Genomic DNA, 18,324 nt, shown 5'->3' with positions numbered 1-18,324 from the left:
GAGAGATGTAACATTGTACAAGACCATTGTTTCATCTCCCTCCATAATGACATCTCTTACCTTGTCAACAAAGTCCAAGGTGTTCTGGACTTGGTGTTCACAGCTGCCTACCAACGAGTTGAGGATCAAAGCCAGAAACTTTGAGATGTTATAGGTGACCGAGTTGATCATACAGACAATTGGTCGTAAAGGTACACCCTGATTATGTATCTTTGGTAAACCATACAGACTTGGTGTAGCTTCCTCTGGATATAGCCTGTGGTATGTGGTCCAGTCAATAGCTTTGTCTTGTTCTAACTGCTTCAGACAACCACTCTCTTCCTGTAACTACTTCCTGGGTCTCATTTCAGGGGCTCATAAGTATTTCTCATGATAGTCTTTCTGGTTTAGCAAAACTGTGCACCTACCCGTGTGAGTGCTTTCCTCTCCTTTATGCTCATGTTGGATGCTAAGGGCTCTGCATTGCTTAAAGTGGCCTTTGATGGTCTTTGATCAGTGGTTGTCAATCAATCGTCATGACAATTTGCATATTAATAATCATGAAACTGACCTCACAGCCTAATGTTAGTCAGTGGTGCTAGTTTCAGTCATTTTGCAAATGTGGTGTTTATAAGGTTGGGGAAACCTGCAGTCAGTTTCTCCCACTGAAAATGCTACATCCAAATGAACAGAATCAACTTTTTGGCAATCATATAAAGGATTATTTAAAACTGTGAATCAAAGATGGTCACTCATAGTGGACATAAATGCGACCATCTTTGAACAGAGTCCGTGGTTTACGACACCAACTGTCTGCCATCTATAATCCAGTTTTGAGATCCCTTCCCAGACGCCTTAATGCCCACTCACATCCTGGGCCATCTGACCTCAGGAAATCACATGATAGGGGGCGGATAGGTTTCACAAAGTTGTTGTTTCTGGCTACTGTCTTTCCCCCTCCTCAGAAAACTGTTATTAAATTAAGTAAATTGTGTACCAAATTGATTTGGGGGACAAACCACGAAGTAACGCAGAGGAAATTAATGTATAAAGGAAAAGAAAATGGAGGATTAAGAGCGCCAGATCTTAGCATTATTTTGATGATTCCTTTTCTAAAAAATGTATATAGCGCATTTGCGCGAAGCACCCACTGGATCCAAGGGAAGAAATCTTTGTGGAAAAAAATGAAAGGGAGAGCCCGAATGGGAGTGCCATACTTTAAACTTGTGTTTGGGGATCTTGTGGATCAGTGGAAATTGGATGCCTTAAATCTTTTACAATTAAACTCAAAACAAATATATAATAAAATCAATCTAAAAAAAAATGAAGGTATGATACAATATAAGGCTGTGGAAAAAGAAGAAAATCTGAAAATAGTTAAAAACATATATGATAAAGTAATATCCGAGAACATGAGAGATACAGTGTGGCTTATCTCTGTCGGACGTCTCCCAGTAAGAGCTGTAGTTCTGTGGAGTTGCTTCGTTACTACTAAGAAATGCCCTATGGAGAATTGTGATGAAAACGAAACTCTTGATCATCTATTGATATCATGTTACAGGACGGTTGAAATAAGAAGGAGGATGGAAAAACTAGGTTTTAATATTGAAAATAATACAAAACCAGTAAGATATGGTTTGTTTAAAGAAAAGATGAGTGAAAATAAAAGAAGATTGTTTTGGCTGGTGATGTGCATTATAAATGTACACATATGGAAAACAAGGGCTAAAGGTGTTATAGAACAAAAAATGATAAGTAGTTTCACAGTATGTAAAAACATTGTAACGGAGCTGAGAAGAAGAAAAATGAGAGATATGAAATTAGGAAACGACTTGCCGTGGGAGCTTTTATTATTGTAAAATGTAAAATAAGATGTGAATAATTTGTGCATGGTGCTTGTATTATGTGTATTTGTAATTGTGAATTTTGATATTTAAATAAAGTGATTTAAAAAAAAAAAAGATAGGTTTCACAATGAGCGCACCCGAAAACTTGGTTGATTGTGACCTACAGCCGTCTTCCCACCTTGGCTCGTGTGATTAGGTAGAGGATCGTTAGGGGGTCCATTGTCCCTCTTGGTGGGTTACTCCCACAGAGCTTTAATCTGGGACTCTCCACCATTTGACCCTAGAACTGAAGAAGCTTCTCGGATGAGAGGCGAAACGTCTTCAAGCAACTTAAAGAAGTCCAGACGCTTTTCTTTCCAAGCTCCTTAGACCACAGTAAACTTTGTCTCGACCCACTAACTTTTCACTGAATCCTCTTCCTGCATATTCAGAGCTGAGATCCTGAGGATTACTGGTATTTTAAAGAAACTGAGGATGAAGCTATAAGAAGCGTTCACTCTGAATGGCAGAATGTTGTTATTGTTACGTAACACATGTCTGCAAAGGACAGTGGTCTCAGAGCCTATGTGATTGAAAGGCCATCTGCTTTGGTGGGATTCACACTGTGCTGTGCCGTCTCAGCTCTGTGAGTGTGAGGTTAGTGGGATGAGATTAAACTCTCCTTTCAAATCTCAGTTTAGCCTTTTATTTAAACCTGCAGTTTCCTTTCAGAGTGTATTCGTAGTGAAGACTTCACACGCTTCGAGTTCAGGACTGATGTGTTTATTTGGCAGCTGGGTGGGGGTGGGGGGTGTTGTCAGTCGTGGTAACACCTCGTGACCCTCTTGGAGAGCATTTGTTGAGGGAAAGTGTAGGAGGAAGGTTTTCCTGCCTGCTGGATTTGGCTGCTGCATATGCACTCAGAAAAATAAAGGTGCCAACTGGAACCAAAAGTGGTTCTTTAGACTGATGCCATAGAAGAACCTTTTTTGGTGCCACAAAGAACCTTTCAAACAATGGTTCTTTGAAGAACCATTTCTTTCAGTGGTTCATTGAAGAACCTTTAAAGGTGCCCCAAAGAACCATCAAGAAATGGTTCTTTGGGGCACCTTTAATGGTTTTTCAAAGAACCTTTTTAAAAATGGTTCTTTAAAGAACCATTTTTAAAAAGGTCCTTCAAATGGTTCTTTAAAAGAACCATTTGAAGGACCTTTTTTGAGTGGTTCTTTAAAAAACCATTTTAAATCTTTCAAAATAAAATGCATCATAAATTGAATTTGAGTAGGGCAAAATAAATACTAGCACAGCATAGACATATATTAATGGTTTATTGTCATTTTGTAGTTACCAAAAGACAAAAAGGCATTTTAACCCTCAGCACAACATCACTACTAATACATGTCACATATTAGTGTTTTAAACAGTAATAATTAAATATATTTGCTATACTATAAATAAATATATATAAATACTATAGCTACAGATAACACAACAAATAATACATGTATTGTTTAATTAATAAAACATCAGAAAGTGATAAAACACATTAGAAATAGCAATAGCTTCATAACAGACCAATAAATCAACACATTTTCATCAGCAGATATTTGCATGTTCAGTAAAAATATTTCAACAAGTTTATGATTAAAATGATCAATGAACTTCAGCCTTACGCTATGTAATGTACATTTCATGTTGTACTCATGGTCCTTTGTTAGTTCAGTTTAGGATAATGTCTCTGACGTATGTATCATATCAAATATATGTCATATCAAAACAAGCCCACACCTGCAGTTGTTTCAGTTTTTCACTGGTGTTTCCTGTCAGCTGGTCAACCTCACTCAGGCAGACATCCATATCAGCCAACCAAACGACAAGTTCCTCCCTTTGTGCTTCAAACCCCTCCCACTCTGAGACAAGGAGCTGAAAGAGAGAGAAAAGAGTCAATTATAAAGAAGAGAGAGAAGTGAAACCCCCCTCAGAAGGTCTGACTCGCATACCTGCAGTTGACCTGTGATGGACTCCTGTTTGGCGTTCACGTCATCCCTCGTTGTTGCCAACAGCCGAGTCTGCAGGGTGCCCTGGAAGAGCTGAGTTAATGTTCGACTCGTCCTGGTCAGGCTCTCCAGCTGGATGAGCCGAGGTCTCCCCTCTCACCGCTGCCTCTGAACACAGAAACACAAATTTCATCTGAAGCAGGAGGTGCAGATTTTTTGTGCTATTCTTTTCTAAATCCAGGCTAGATCACGTGGAGGTATTTGGAAAACTTTTTTGGCCAGTGGACGACTGTTGTCTTGCAGAAAGTCAAATCAAACATATGCGATACACAATTAATTCACAAGAACACATTATAAAAAATAAGTCCAGTTCTTGCCTGATTTCAAGTGAAATCTGCATCAAAACAGGGTGACAGAAGTAAAACGAGAGCACAAAGCCTCACTTTGTAAAAGCCTGCTATTACAGTTCTCCTCTATGCAGACGACTTTCCTGTTTTCAAGGCACAACTTGGATCTGCTGTACGAATCTTATGAATACACACTAAATGAAACAATAGTGTGCATGACTCCAGATTCTGATCCCTCATCCTAATATGGTCCCAACATAGCAACAGCAATAAAGCAAATGTTGAGGCTTCAAAATACAAAGTCCATAAACCAATGGCTGACGTGGGTTTTATCATAAGGGTGATAAATATACAGATTTCAGTCTGTCTTAGAGATTTGATGTTCATTTACCTGCAGATGCACTATACATACCTGCTCCATGGTTTTTCACAACATTTTGCACATCACTATTTAATACAGGAAGTAGGTGAACTAAAACAAGTCATCTTTCTTTGTGAGAGGACCATATTAATGAAACAAACCTCATCATAGGGAGCCCTAAAGATGCTCCTGCTGCTTCTCTTCCTCCTCATCCTAAGCTTCCTTCTCCTTGTCCTCGCCTTCCATCCAATTGTAATTCAACCTAATTGTGTTTCTCCCCCTCCTCTTCCTCATTTTGTTGGAGCTGTGAACACAATTAATGTGAATCTGGATTAATTTGTGCAAACAAGAAAAATCTACAGCTTTTTGGTCAGAGGTGCTCTTGTGATTTAAGCCGGGTAGAGTAGATTTATCTGTTGATGCTACCTGCTTCAGCTCTGGCTGCTGAGTGATATTTACACCCTGGCTGGATTACAAACTTTAACCATGTGCTGAACTTTGGCCCAGCGTTGATACCTCTTGTTAGTATAACGACCTCTTCTTAGCTTGTATGTATGATGGTGGATAAATGAAATATAAAAAAAAATTAACTATATTACAAAAGAACATCTATCTTGGAAACATCAAATGACCGGAGCATAACTTGTCAACTAGTCCGAAACTAAGTTATGCAGGAACAGTCAAAGACACCTTCTCATGTCACATTTCTATTCATTTCTATATAATTTGATTAGACAATAAAGAGTTATCTAATCGAATTATTCATTCAAAACTCTTATGCATAGCTGCATTTTATACAGCTCATACAGAATTCAAAGTACAGGTTCATGTGAGTATTTAATGTACGGCTCAGATCTACAGAATTTCAGAGTTTCTAGAGCAGACACAGAGCTCACGCCACAACAGGCTTCAGGCGCCATTTTAGTGACTTTAACAATATATTAAATTTTAATTTCGGTCTAGCTGACATTAGGTTATGTACGCAGCACGCAATTGAACCACATATTTTAGAAGCCAAAGGTTCAAATTAGCTGGGAGCAGCTTCACTTAATTATAACAGTGGTTTTGTTAGGAAAACAGTTGGATACTAAATTGCGCTGACATCAACGGCTAACGTATCTAGCTAATCGCTACTGTTAGCACAACATTAACAGCAAGCTACAATGACGAGTAACAAAAACAAAACAGTAATAAGTAGTGATGGCCCGCTTGAAGCTGACGCTCCGGAGCGTGTGTCGAAAAAAACAACACACTGGTTCAGAAGCACTGTGTCGAGGCTTGCTTCGTTTGGCAAAAGTCACGTGACCAGTGACGTCCGAAGCTTCATTACGCACGTAACTGCTTCGGTACCTGATTCAAACGGATATAAGGAAGTGAATCATCCACGGGATTCGTGGAGTGTGTTGATGGTGACAGAGAGCGAAGAGGTGATCATTCCACTGACAGATATGGAGCCAGCGAGGAAGAGAGGACATTCTGGCGTGTGGGAATATTTTGAGTTGATTTTGCTCAATTCATTTTTTCTGCCGAAGTGAAAAACTTGAAATGTCCAAAATCATGTTTTCATAATGGAAATATCATTACAGCATATGACTTTAGGAACACTTCCATGTGAATTAAAGCTGATGAAGACTACAACAATGTATTTGACACTATACGTACATTACATTGCTACAGTTTAGAAAATCATTTTGTTTATTGTTTTTAGGTGATAGTCTGCAGGACCCAGGAATACCTGCATATACCAGCTTGCAGTGTAGTTCCTGCACTCCACAGCCTCTTCTGTTCCATGCAAGTGGATTTTCTCCAGGGCAGGAGAAACTATTTCTAAGAAAAGAAACAGACTCAGCCAGCGCACAGTAACACTAATCCTCTTTTTAAATGTAAATAACAAAAGCGCTACCTTACATTGATCATGTTTTTACTTTGCAAGTTCTTGATTAGGGGTGGGTTTTGATTATCGCCTTTCTGATTACAATCCATGCTAAATTGAATAAAGTGATATTGATTCATTACAATCCTGTGTCGATTTGTAAATTAACGTTATTATGCCTGAAACGCCAGCATCTCAGGTTAAACCTCACAACATGTCGTCAAACACCATGCAGCTAAAACAGTAACTGGGAGCAGGTTTACGGATTCTGCATACAAACGTAAACACAGAGCGCGGACCCGACGCGTCAGAATCAGATTTTGGTGTGTCGGCGGGTCCGCGCTGTGTTTGCCTCTTTTTTTTCCCGCTGGCTTCTGCAGCTGCAGGTTTCATAACTCTCTGTTTACATCTCTAATTAAGTCTCACATGTGTCAGCTTTCTTTTAATAGATACGAAATTATGGATATATACTGTTAAATGATCAGAATTGTAATATTTCTGACTGAGGCAAAACTTTCCAGATTCCAATCAAATTGAATCGGATCCTGTATCGAATCAAAAATGATTCTACAAATCAGTGACGATGCAGCCGTACTCAGCCCCCTAAGCATTTTCCCTTTCCAGTTCACAATCAATCCCACCCCTAGGTCAAAAATATGTATAGGACAATTGGCCTCATCTAATATTTTGTATGAACCTGTCCAGCTGTCCAGTGATTAAACGACAAGTAGATGGAGGCAGGACTTCACAGCAGGGGCATACTCCATAATGTGCTGTGCATTCTCATATGTATATTATATATATTGCTCACTTATTGTATTTACCAACATCAAGGAGTTATGAGCAAAGAAAGGCCACACCATAGTGCATGTTTAAATAGGGAAAGTTTATTGATCAAAATGTATTACGCAGATACGCATTACATTTTTTTCAGCCCCCCAATCGAGAAAACAAAACCAATTACATGTTCAAAGCAACGGAACGGTGGCCCAATATCAGAGAGAACTCCACTCTTGAGTGAGCAGTGATAATTGAGCAGTCCGTTTTATTTTGCAGATTCAAGCTGCTCTTCAAAATTTTCACCACCAGATGTCACCGGAGAGGACTGTGTTGAAAAGCTTCGAGTAATGAACCGTTTTTCAATACAAGCTTCAGTGCTTCGGAAAGCTTCATTTGGCCATCACTAGTAATAAGGTTTTAATGAAAATGTTTTACCTTTTCCAACAGTCCCAGAATCCACAGCTTCAAAGTCCAGCAGGTACTGAAGACTGTTATCCGTTTCGCTGTCACCGTCCGTGAGGTTTTTTTTCCCGAAAGGTCAAGGCCCGCCGCTCGCACACTCTGTCTGCGCATGCGCATCCCAACGACTGACCCCCTCCGTCCGCTCCCGGGAGGTTATAGTATGACGTGTTCTGACGTCACTCTCTCTCTCCCTGTCATTTATTTGGCTCGAAACACATATTAACAAATTGCTCAGTGATGAACAACTACTCAGATCATTTACCTAAGCAGTGCGCTTTGTCAAAACGAAGTGTGTGTTCATTACACTGACATTCTGTTCTGCAATTGTTATTTACTTGTATTTTATAATTTGACTTTACATACTGCTGGGTGGTTTGTAAAGTTTACAATAACTAGTATTATCATTATGCTATATTTTCAAAAATATATAATAATCTCAAAAGCAATGCCTTGGAGTAGAAAATAGTAATGCTTTATTAAAATTTAAAACTAAAGTACAGTATTTGAATGTGTGTATTGTGTCTACTGTTTGCAAATATTTCTAACTTTTATTTGAATATTCAGCTTCCTACCATCTTCTCTTAAAGGGTAATTGCCAGGTATCCCGCCCTCCCCCTTCGCACACACATGCACACAAAGAAAACATACAGTATAATTCACAGCCTCATTATAGTGAATAAATATTTATGCCATTTACACCATCAAACTTAGATTGCTAAGGATGAAGAACCTTTTGTTCTTTAAAAAACCATTTGTAATAGCTGAAGAACCATCCACAAAATAAAAAGGTTCTTTGACGTATGATGGTTCTTTAAAGAACCATGAAGACATCTGAAGAACCATTTAAGAACCATAATTTTTCTGAGTGTGCTGCAGTGGATTACACTGATCCAACTTAATGCCTCAGACGTGCAATCATAACTACAGGAGCTGCTGAGGGCACAGCCGTGGACGCTCGCAGCACCATCTGCTGCCACTGCTGGTGGATTAACTTCGAGGAAGATGGTGTAAGGTGGGGGTGGAGGCACATGCAGACCCTGAGCTGTCGACCACCATGCAGAAGCCCTCTTACTCTCAGCTTCTTTCCTATCCACACAAACCCTCACACACTGGTTTATAATCTGTGGAGTAAAAAATGTGACAAAGTTCCATTTCTCCCTCCCGGTTTAAACATTCATGCACAATCAAGGACACACAGAAGATACAACACAAAGAGGAAACTAGCTCGCCACCAAGCTAACATTGTTAGCTGGCATTAGCTGAAGTTAGTTTATAGATTGCAGACTGTTAGACTTGATGGATAGCATTAAGTACCTGCTACCTGCAAATAATCATGCGCATTTAGGCGGTAACTGTAACGGAATACTCATATTTTGAATTTTAAATATATAACACTGGTACATGTATTCCGTAACTCCCCAACACTGACCATGAAGCAGGTTCAAAATACCCAGGATCTATTTTCCTTATCTGGATTCACTTAAACTAACTGCTAATCTGAAATCACATGCAGGGGGTTATCAATGTGATAAAACTAACCAGTGTGTATTCATCTATGTGTGTGTGTGTGTGTGTGTGTGAATGTGAAAACAGTAAAAGCCCTGAAGCTGAAAGAGCTGCTGTATTAATAAAGTTTATTTGAAGCAAGAAGGAAGGTGCCAGTTACCACAGTCTGAGAGTAAAAATAAAGACAAGCAGACTGTGTGCAAATGTGATATAAAGTCCAAATACAAGCAGATGCTGTGATTTAGGATCAGATGTTGATTCTTGTAGAATAGTAAATATTGTTTGTGGCCAAAACGAAACATCGAGAATAAAGTTTCTCTCAGGATCTAAATTTCTAACTGAAGCTGTTCTGACAAAGTCTTTAAACCCCAGAAAAAAACCTTCAGACCCTCTGACTATCTGCATTCTGAGCTCTCAGGAATCTTCAGGGATGGTGACCTCATTGTGCAGGAATCTGATTGGTCAGTGATTTCCTGCCTGTTGGTCTCTGATCTGGAGAATAGCCTGCTGTGGAGCACATTGGGTCTGCAGGATCAGTTACTGTAACGCTAAATCCTGCATTAACATATTCACATCTGCAGCCAATTTATTATCCCCAATTAACCCAACATGCAGGTCTTTGGACTGTGGACCTGGAGATGACCCACTAAGCTACAGGGAAAACAAGAAAAGTCAAAGAATGAACCCAGCTGGGGTTTGAACCAGCAACCTTCTTCCTGTGAGGGGACAGTGGTGGCAAAATGATAAATTTGATCCTTTAAATTTGACAGTTGTGTCGACTCAGCTCAGCTCAGCTCATAACTTTTGCAGTTATACAAAGACCCCCACCCCACCCTCCCAAAAATCTCACCTAAACCTACATATTTCCTGGTCATTGGAAGAACTAACGCTTTTCTTTTGATCTATGAGAAGTACAATCATCTGGTTTATATTGGAGTTTTTCAGGTCCAGTAATGACGGCTGCCTTTCTCTGATCGTCCTGATTAGCACTGAATGTTTAGCCCAAATGTGCAGGTTTCTTTGGGTCACATGATGCCCAAAATGTATGTGTCAAAACACCCATAGAAACAAGCACTTCAACTCTGAATGTATCCAGGAGGATTAGCTTTTTTTCTCTGTAGTTGCCACAGCAGCATCCTAAGTAAGTACCACCTGTTTGGCCCAGATGTGGCCTGGTATCAACAGCTGATTTTGCAAAACATTAGGCCTCATTGATTGGTGGATTTAGCTGGATCAACTCAGGCACGCAACCTCTTTATATCAGCCAGATATCATGTTTGTTGTGTCACATCTGGCTCATTTGCTATAACTTGGCCAATAGTGCCATAAGCAGCCTGGATTAGGCCCGAATGTGTCTGCAGAGTGTTTATTTTGGCATCAAAGTTGTGGATCTTTAGTGGAATATGCTTTGTGGATATTTTCTAGTTTTTCTATTCTCCCCACACTAACACATCCCATATTCTTGTTTATGTGTCCACAGAGAGTTTAAGCCCTGCCCTCCAACCATCAGGAGAGTCGATCCGACCACATGAATCCCCTCCATCAGGAAACGCCAACAACTAAAAACCTGCTGCTGTGCTTTGAAAATCAGCATCATCCACCCTTTTTAGAACTCTGTGCCTTCAACCAAAACTCACCAGTGATACTTCTGAAGCTTTCTTTTTTTTTTTTTTACTTTTTTTCTTTTTTCAAGCAGGACTCAGAGGACATATCTGCCTGATGAAGGAGGGCCCGGGATCCTGCTGCTGTCTCTCTGAAGAAAAAAAACAATAAAACCCGACATGCAACGTTTCAATCATTTTAACATCCCACCGTGTTCTTTTTTTAATCAACCAACTGTGTCAGTGATTTACTTCATATCGGAAGAAATCCCTTGCTGTGCAATATCATTGATATTTACGTGAAGCTGTTATGTGGATGTAGACTTTGGATGAACTTTTTGGTTTATTTTTTTAATGATCTTTTCCTGATTTCTATTTTTCTAAAACGGTGTAAGAGAGATGATGGGATACAAACAAAAAACAAATTTTAACAAAGACGGAACCTTCACTTGTTGGTAAAAAGGGTGTTTAGTTTTCCTTAAATCCTCCCCTTCCTGCTGTGACCAGGGCCAAAGCCATAGCCTATCTCAGATAACAATGGACGAAGCATTTCAAATGACCGGTGTCCCTAACAGCAAGATGCATTCAGGGTCTCACATTCTCACGTGTCAGCTCATCTTAGCTGTTTGTTTCCTGTTTTTTTCAGGGCCTTGAATCCGAAGTATTTAGTGCTCCCTACCTTTGTGTGGCCTGTTTTTCTTGCTGTTATTTTGTACTTCCTCCTACATATCAGTCAAGCAACTTTAAGTGGCATGATTATGTGTGCCTGTAGAGAGAGACATGAATGAGTGTCTTCTTTACAAATTGGACATAAAGTACTGTAAACTTTCAAATATGTCACAGAATAATGGCTGGATAACAAATCCATGAAACAGGGATCTAGTGGTTTAAAAAATGTGGAGTCAATTAGTTAAGTGTCTAAAATACAAATGGTTTTTCTAGAATAACCCTTTATTTGGAAGCATACTCAACAAAACCACCCATTCAAACTGTAATTTTTCTATGAGCTTTATAAAAAAATGAAAAAAAATAAAATAACTTTACCAGCAATTACAGATTTCAAGGGTTACATGACAGCTTATCGATTATATATTTATTATTTACTATTATATATTTATTTTTAAAATTATATAAATGAGTAGTACCTCTACAGGGCAGCCAAGTCAACTAAGCAAAGGATTGGAGCTGGTAGTTCCTATAAAACTGTCCACACCCTAAACATCTCAGTTAAGTGTGTTCGTCTCCTTTGGATGCTTTATAAATGTGATAAAACTGAAATATCTTGGGTTTTCAAGTGAATTTGCAGAACAACGGGAAAACAAGGGTCCTGCTGCTTTTTGGAGACTGAAATGTTGATGTTGTATTAAACTGGCATCCTAAAGGATTCTAAAATGTCATTTTGTCAGATACCTCACATAACAGCACACACACCAAAACAACACTTTGTGTGTAAATGACCATCGCCAGGAGCTGTGACAGGGCAGCACAAGTTGACATCCAGTTCAATATTTTATCAAGCAAATCTTCATTTTCTGACCTATTTAATTTTATATAAAAAAAAGGCTTTCTGTAACATTAAAGTTCCAGAGTGTAAAATATCACCACCAGAAGTCAGCAGATTGCAGACTGTAGTCAACTGAGTTCTGTTTTTTTGCGTCTTGCAATTCAAGTACATACCTAGCGACCGTGGCCACTGTAGGACAAACACATTTTAATCAGTCAAGAGATAGTTTAAGAGATCTAAAACATCACATAATGGCTGTAGTTAAAACACTGTAACTAATATATTATATAATAAAATAATATCCAAACTATTTTTAACATGTTTGAATAATATTAACACTTAGCAATAAATCAGAAAAATTAAAAATAAATGTTTCACTTAAATATTTTATGTTTTTATCCCTGAGACACCTCAAAGCTTTAGTTGCTGTTCATCTGTAGTGAGTGTACCCAGAAAGCAAAGTCACTCCAGACCAGATCAGCCCTAGATTTTTCTTTCCCTATCTTTGTCAGTCCACTGTTTACCTCAGCTGTCAATGCCGGGTGAGAAGCATCCAAATCTATTTTGTCTGGAAGAGGCTGATAAACTTTGTGAAAGAAGTCAGACACAAGTCAATGTGTTAGTGAAGATCACTTCTGTCTGATAACAGTGATAACTGAGGTGACTTGTTGAGTATAACAACAACTCAACTTATATAAATAGTTTCTTTTTAAGATACTTTGTTGAAGTTAGACTTATATTTTGTGAGACGAACCATTTAAAGCCATCTTTGAAAACCAAAACCTCAAAATTAAGTAAGTAAAATTTTATTTATATAGTACCTTTCAAGACAGAGATCACAAAGTGCTTCATAAAGAAATGCCAGAGCATTTACAACAAAAAAGACAAAAAAAAAAAGTTAACCAAACACAAAGATTAGTTTTTAGTTGTTTTTTTTTTTAAAGAGACTACAGAGACTACATTGTCCACAGATCTCAAGGTCAAAGGTGGAGAGTTCCAGAGTCTGGGGGCCACAGTGGCAAAAGTTATGTCTCCCTTAGTTCTCAGCCATGCTACTATATAAGCTAAGATTCAAAGATAACTAAATGTTTTACAGGAAATAAGCTCTGTCTGTAAAGACTACGAGCCAGAAAACTTGAAACTTAACTGGGAAAGCTTTAATAAATCCAATTTTAAACATAATCTATAACACCATCTCCAGTTACTGGATTTAAAAGGTGTTCTGTCCCATATAACAATAAGAACTTGTGCCTCTTCTCACTTTAACTTTGGCCAACCACCACAGCCGACTGAGAGAATAATCAAAATATGAGCACAGATTTTCACTCAGCACTTTTGGAAAGAAGATACTGCAGAGATGTGATATATGGTTTATAAACTCTAAGATTATATTAGCTTGTTGTATATCAATCCTTACAAATGTGCTGTACAGTGGTTTATAGTTTGCATCTAAAAGATAGATATGAAATCCTGATATGAAGCCTCCAGCTGAGCGTGCTCATGCTTGACCAGAGAGCAGATGTTTACCGGGCTAGAGGTGACAGGAGCTAAAGGGCTGGTTTCAACAGATTTCCGTACAACAGGGCGTCTTTGTTTGAGGTTCTTCCTCACAGTCTTCATTTGTAAGACCCAGAAGGTTTCTTTATTTTAGTGTGAAGAAGTTTAAATACATACTGAAAATATTCACAATTAATAAAGCATCCATTTATAAAACTGAGGAACCGCCTCAGATGTTTAATAGAAGGAATATGTCTCTGTGTTTCCACATAAAACTGGTAAAATGTCGTCACAGAAAAATACTGCTGTGATGAATCAAAGAAACTCATCAGCAGGTTCTTGTGTTTAACCACCTTAGTTTGGCTTACAGTGGCGGGCCATGAGTGATGTCTTTGTCACTTAGAAGGCTGCACCACTGAGGAGGATCAGTAATGATGATTATTAGTCATTTTTGACAACTTGCAACATGCTGCATACTGGTGCAATGAAAAGTCCCAAACTTACACCACTCTTCTTCAGATGTTTTTGCACTCTGTAAAGTTATCCAGGGAACCCATTAGAACTAAACATTTGAAACTGACACTTCAGTAGAAATCTAGAATATTTTCATTTGAAAAAAGCAGTCTTGAGATTGAACATTATACTCAGGCAGGTTCAATTAAAGGTAAAATAAGATGTAGACTTTCAAATATTTAAGAAAGACCATGTGGAATAATAAATATGTTTAGAAGTGGAAAGTGGAAAAAAGTAAAAATATATAGGAAAACTACAGCCTGACAATGCAGCAGATAACTTCATGTACCAGTGAAACCTGTCACCAGTGGATAAAAATATCATTTCTTGAAAGATGATGGTTATTAATCTTCTATTGAAGATAAAAGCCTGAAATTACTCAGAAACATCTTCATATTGCATATAAAAGATGGGAATCATAGCTGGTGGTACAGCCCAGGCTATGGCACCAGGCTGTGGGTTTGGATCTCTTAGTTGGAGGAGTCAGATCTCTGGGCTAAATGTGGCCCTGTCTGTAACTTGGACACTAATTTGGACCAAACTGTTATTTCTTTTCTGATTTTTATGTCCAAATGCTAGAAAATTAAGATGAGTTGAAGCTGTAAATTTGATTTTCTGTGGTAAACAAGTTGCCTCCAAGGCTGGAAGTGAAAGTCAGCTTTAACATTTTGGTACTTTTGAAATTATTGACTCAGATGAGCTAGGACACAAAATCTGGGTACATGTGTCTGCTTTTATTGTGAAACACTAAAGGAATTCCTTAGTTTTTACAAATAAACAATAACCATGAGTGAACTAGGATGAAGAAACCATGAGAAAAATAGGCCTGTTTGAGATTTTACAGTACTTCCTGTTTTATTGTCTCTGCCCTGCTCTCTGTAGCTGTGAACTGTGCTCCATCAACCCTTGAAGCTGCTAACTCTGTACTGTGTAGATCGGAGATGTCGGAGATGTCCAACCTTACCCTAAAGTCCTACAAGCATCCTGCATTAGCTCTCCATATACCTCTTTCACACACAAACACACACTGCTCATCATTAGAATCAGTTGCAATTTATCTTATTCAGTTTGATTCAGTTTGTGCCTCTCAAGGAATTGTTATTCTCTGACTGCCAAACTAAACAATCTTATTGTGTCACGTGATATTCCTGCTTTAATTCACAAAACGGGCGTTGACGAATAGAGGTGGTGCAGACAGTCCTCTATAGGTTTAATCAGATGGTGTACACGTGAGGACTGATCGGCACCTATCAGTAACTTTTGCACATACCTGCTCCAGTTTTGTAAATTTCGCTTTATGCTGACATCATAAGTAATTGTTACCTTCAGTAATCATCATTATTTCCATTTAGGATCTGATAATGGTGTTTTATTAGGACCACAGAGATTTTTCTCCGGGAGATCTGATTTCCAGAGATGAAGCTGCATCAATCTTTTATTCAGTAATTCAAACTATTTTAGCTCCTAAAATTATTACTGTATTTTTCAGACCATAAGGCGCACTGGATTATAAGGCGCATTAAGCGAAACAAAACAGTCAGATAAATCAAACTTTATGCAACTCATTCTTCTTGCTTCCTCAACTTCCGTACCATTGATTCATTAATGCTGAATCCTTTTGCAGCTGCTCTATTCCCATGTTGTTTCAGTATATTAATGACTAACCTCGTATTGTCGATGGATTATCTCAGTTGTTCTCCTGACTAATGTTTGGTCCGTTTACAGCATCCTGCCATGCGATTGCATTTGTCAAAAATCATCAGGAACCCTTACGTTAACTTTTATTGAGTGGAAAAAAGTTAGCGTTCATCCTCCAGCCTCACTGATTTTATGTTATGCTAACATAACTGTGTCGCTAGCGATCACGTAGCACATCATTATATATCAGCTAGCCCACCTTCAGTAACCCTAGAAAAGTCACTGCTGTTTACTTTTCTGTCTTCATTTATGTTGGAAGTGATAGCAGAGCTGTATGTTTTAATTTGTTTCAGAAATCTCTCAGTCAGAACATGCTATATCATGTTTAGATGGAAACTAGCGAGCTAACTTCCTGCTAACTTGTAACTCCATTAAATTTAATAAATTCTGTCATCATGGATGCCTTAATTGTTACGCCTGGTAAAGCAGCAACGCTGATCATTTTATTAAAGATGAGAGAATTTAGACAGTTTTTTAAATCTCAGTGATGCCGCAGTGCTCGTTTGACTTTGGAACCTGAAGCAGATGGAGTTTTGGATCCAGATTACTCTGCAAGGCTCCTGACTACAGTAGCCATAATGCTCTGGTGCGGCTTCGTAGCTGACCAAAGTCGTAGTAAAACATTTTTTTTGACCAATTTTTGAGCGCCGCGCACCACATAAAATCAGTTCAAGGTCAGTAAGCACAACCAGAATTCATACATATGGCGCACCGAATTATAAGGCCCACTGTCGATTTTTGTGAAAATTAAATAATCATGCTTTTTATTCACGGTTTTATATGCAAAACGCAACATTTGGTTAAACAACTTATCTTAGCTGTTTTCTTTGAGTATCTTTTTTAATGTGTTTCATGTAGAGATTAAAAAATTACAATCAAATCAAAGCCATCTGAAACATATTTCACACCACTTCCCATTAACCTGAAAATGCCAGTGTCTGTAAAATCATGAATCAATCTTAAACTAAACTAAATTTAAAGATTTTCCAACATAAAGCTTTCCGTTTGGGTGATGTTTTGTACAATAACTTTATGGTTTTATCTGCTTTTTGTTTAAGTTAGAGTTAGCATAAAGACATTTATAGGAATCTTTTTTTTAAATTTGAATGGCAATCTTTTTATCTGCACTTGTGATAAAACCCCTCAGAGGCACAAACTGATGCTCGTGGCTCGCACATTTTGCAGCATTTTGGACATTTTCCAACACGTCTGAAAAAGTGACTTTGTGTTGGAAACCTGCAAAGTTTTCTTAGTGCATGACTTTGACTGCATTAGCCCAGCAGTCGTACAAACCTGGGGATGTTGTGTTGTACTGGCAGTAGTGGAATTAGTTTCCGTCTGTGTGAGTGTGAAGCTGCTGCCCTCCATCAAGAACCTTTACTGACACCTCTCCCAAATACAGCGCTGCCAAACTGGTCTGAATAAGCCAAAAGTTTCTGTGTGTAGAAGTGGTTTAAGTGTTTCACATGTTAGACCTCCACCCATCAATGTTACATCGTGTTTTTAAATAAAAGAATCCTGTTTGTTAAACTGTTGATAATATATGCAGAAGAGTTATGAAATAAACAGAAACTAACTGGAATCTGCTGCTTAGCTGCTTTTCACTGTTCTTCCACTTGGTGAAGTGAATGAATTTTCTGCATTTCAAACAGACTTGCCTGTACGAAAGTCTCTTAATGTAGAGCGGTCACATCACTGTAGTTACTTATTTAATACCATTGCACCGATTCTTTGAAGTTAGTTTTTGGACCCTGCACAGCACACAGAAAGTAATTTAATTTAATTCAGTTCTATTTTATTTATATAGTCTCAAAGTACAACAACAATCAACTCAAGGTGCTTTATGTTGTAAGGTAAAGACCCTACAATAATACAGAGAAAACTCCAACAAACTCCCGAGCTTGAAGGATAAACCGCCCGCAGGGGCGTGCTGGGAGTTTTTTTTTAAAAATAAACACCCAGCACGCCCCTGCAGGCGGTTTATCCTTCAAGCTCGGGTCCTCTACCAGAGGCCTGGGAGCTTGAGGGTCCTGCGCAGTATCTTAGCTGTTCCCAGGACTGCGCTCTTCTGGACAGAGATCTCCGATGTTATTCCCGGGATCTTCTGGAGCCACTCGCCTAGCTTAGGAGTCACCGCACCTAGTGCTCCGATTACCACGGGGACCACCGTTACCTTCACCCTCCACATCCTCTCGAGCTCTTCTCTGAGCCCTTGGTATTTCTCCAGCTTCTCGTGTTCCTTCTTCCTGATATTGCTGTCATTCGGAACCGCTACATCGATCACTACGGCCGTCTTCTTCTGTTTGTCTACCACCACTATGTCCGGTTGGTTAGCCACCACCATTTTGTCCGTCTGTATCTGGAAGTCCCACAGGATCTT

At 38.7% G+C, this 18,324-nt stretch overlaps 1 protein-coding gene and 1 long non-coding RNA gene across 2 annotated transcripts in view; one reads left to right on the top strand and one right to left on the bottom strand.

Moving 5' to 3' along the window:
• LOC309691776 (potassium voltage-gated channel subfamily A member 5) overlaps window positions 1-17,520 on the top strand; it is a 49,952-nt gene extending 32,432 nt beyond the window's left edge. Inside the window, exon 2 of the mRNA XM_082509714.1 lies at window positions 10,612-17,520. The gene's annotated coding sequence lies outside the window, so the exon portion shown is untranslated. The remainder of the gene's footprint in view (window positions 1-10,611) is intronic.
• Window positions 3,420-4,917, bottom strand: LOC309691957. The gene is made up of 3 exons (XR_014272171.1): window positions 4,672-4,917; window positions 3,806-3,970; window positions 3,420-3,728 (listed from the first exon to the last, which is right to left on the bottom strand). It is a non-coding gene; the product is annotated as an uncharacterized lncRNA (long non-coding RNA).
• Window positions 17,521-18,324: the final 804 nt, after the last annotated feature.

Source organism: Aulonocara stuartgranti (assembly GCF_965226115.1).
Source record: "Aulonocara stuartgranti genome assembly, chromosome: 17".
NCBI classification, from domain to species: Eukaryota; Metazoa; Chordata; class Actinopteri; order Cichliformes; family Cichlidae; genus Aulonocara; species Aulonocara stuartgranti.
This window is presented reverse-complemented; position numbering and strand designations above follow the sequence as displayed.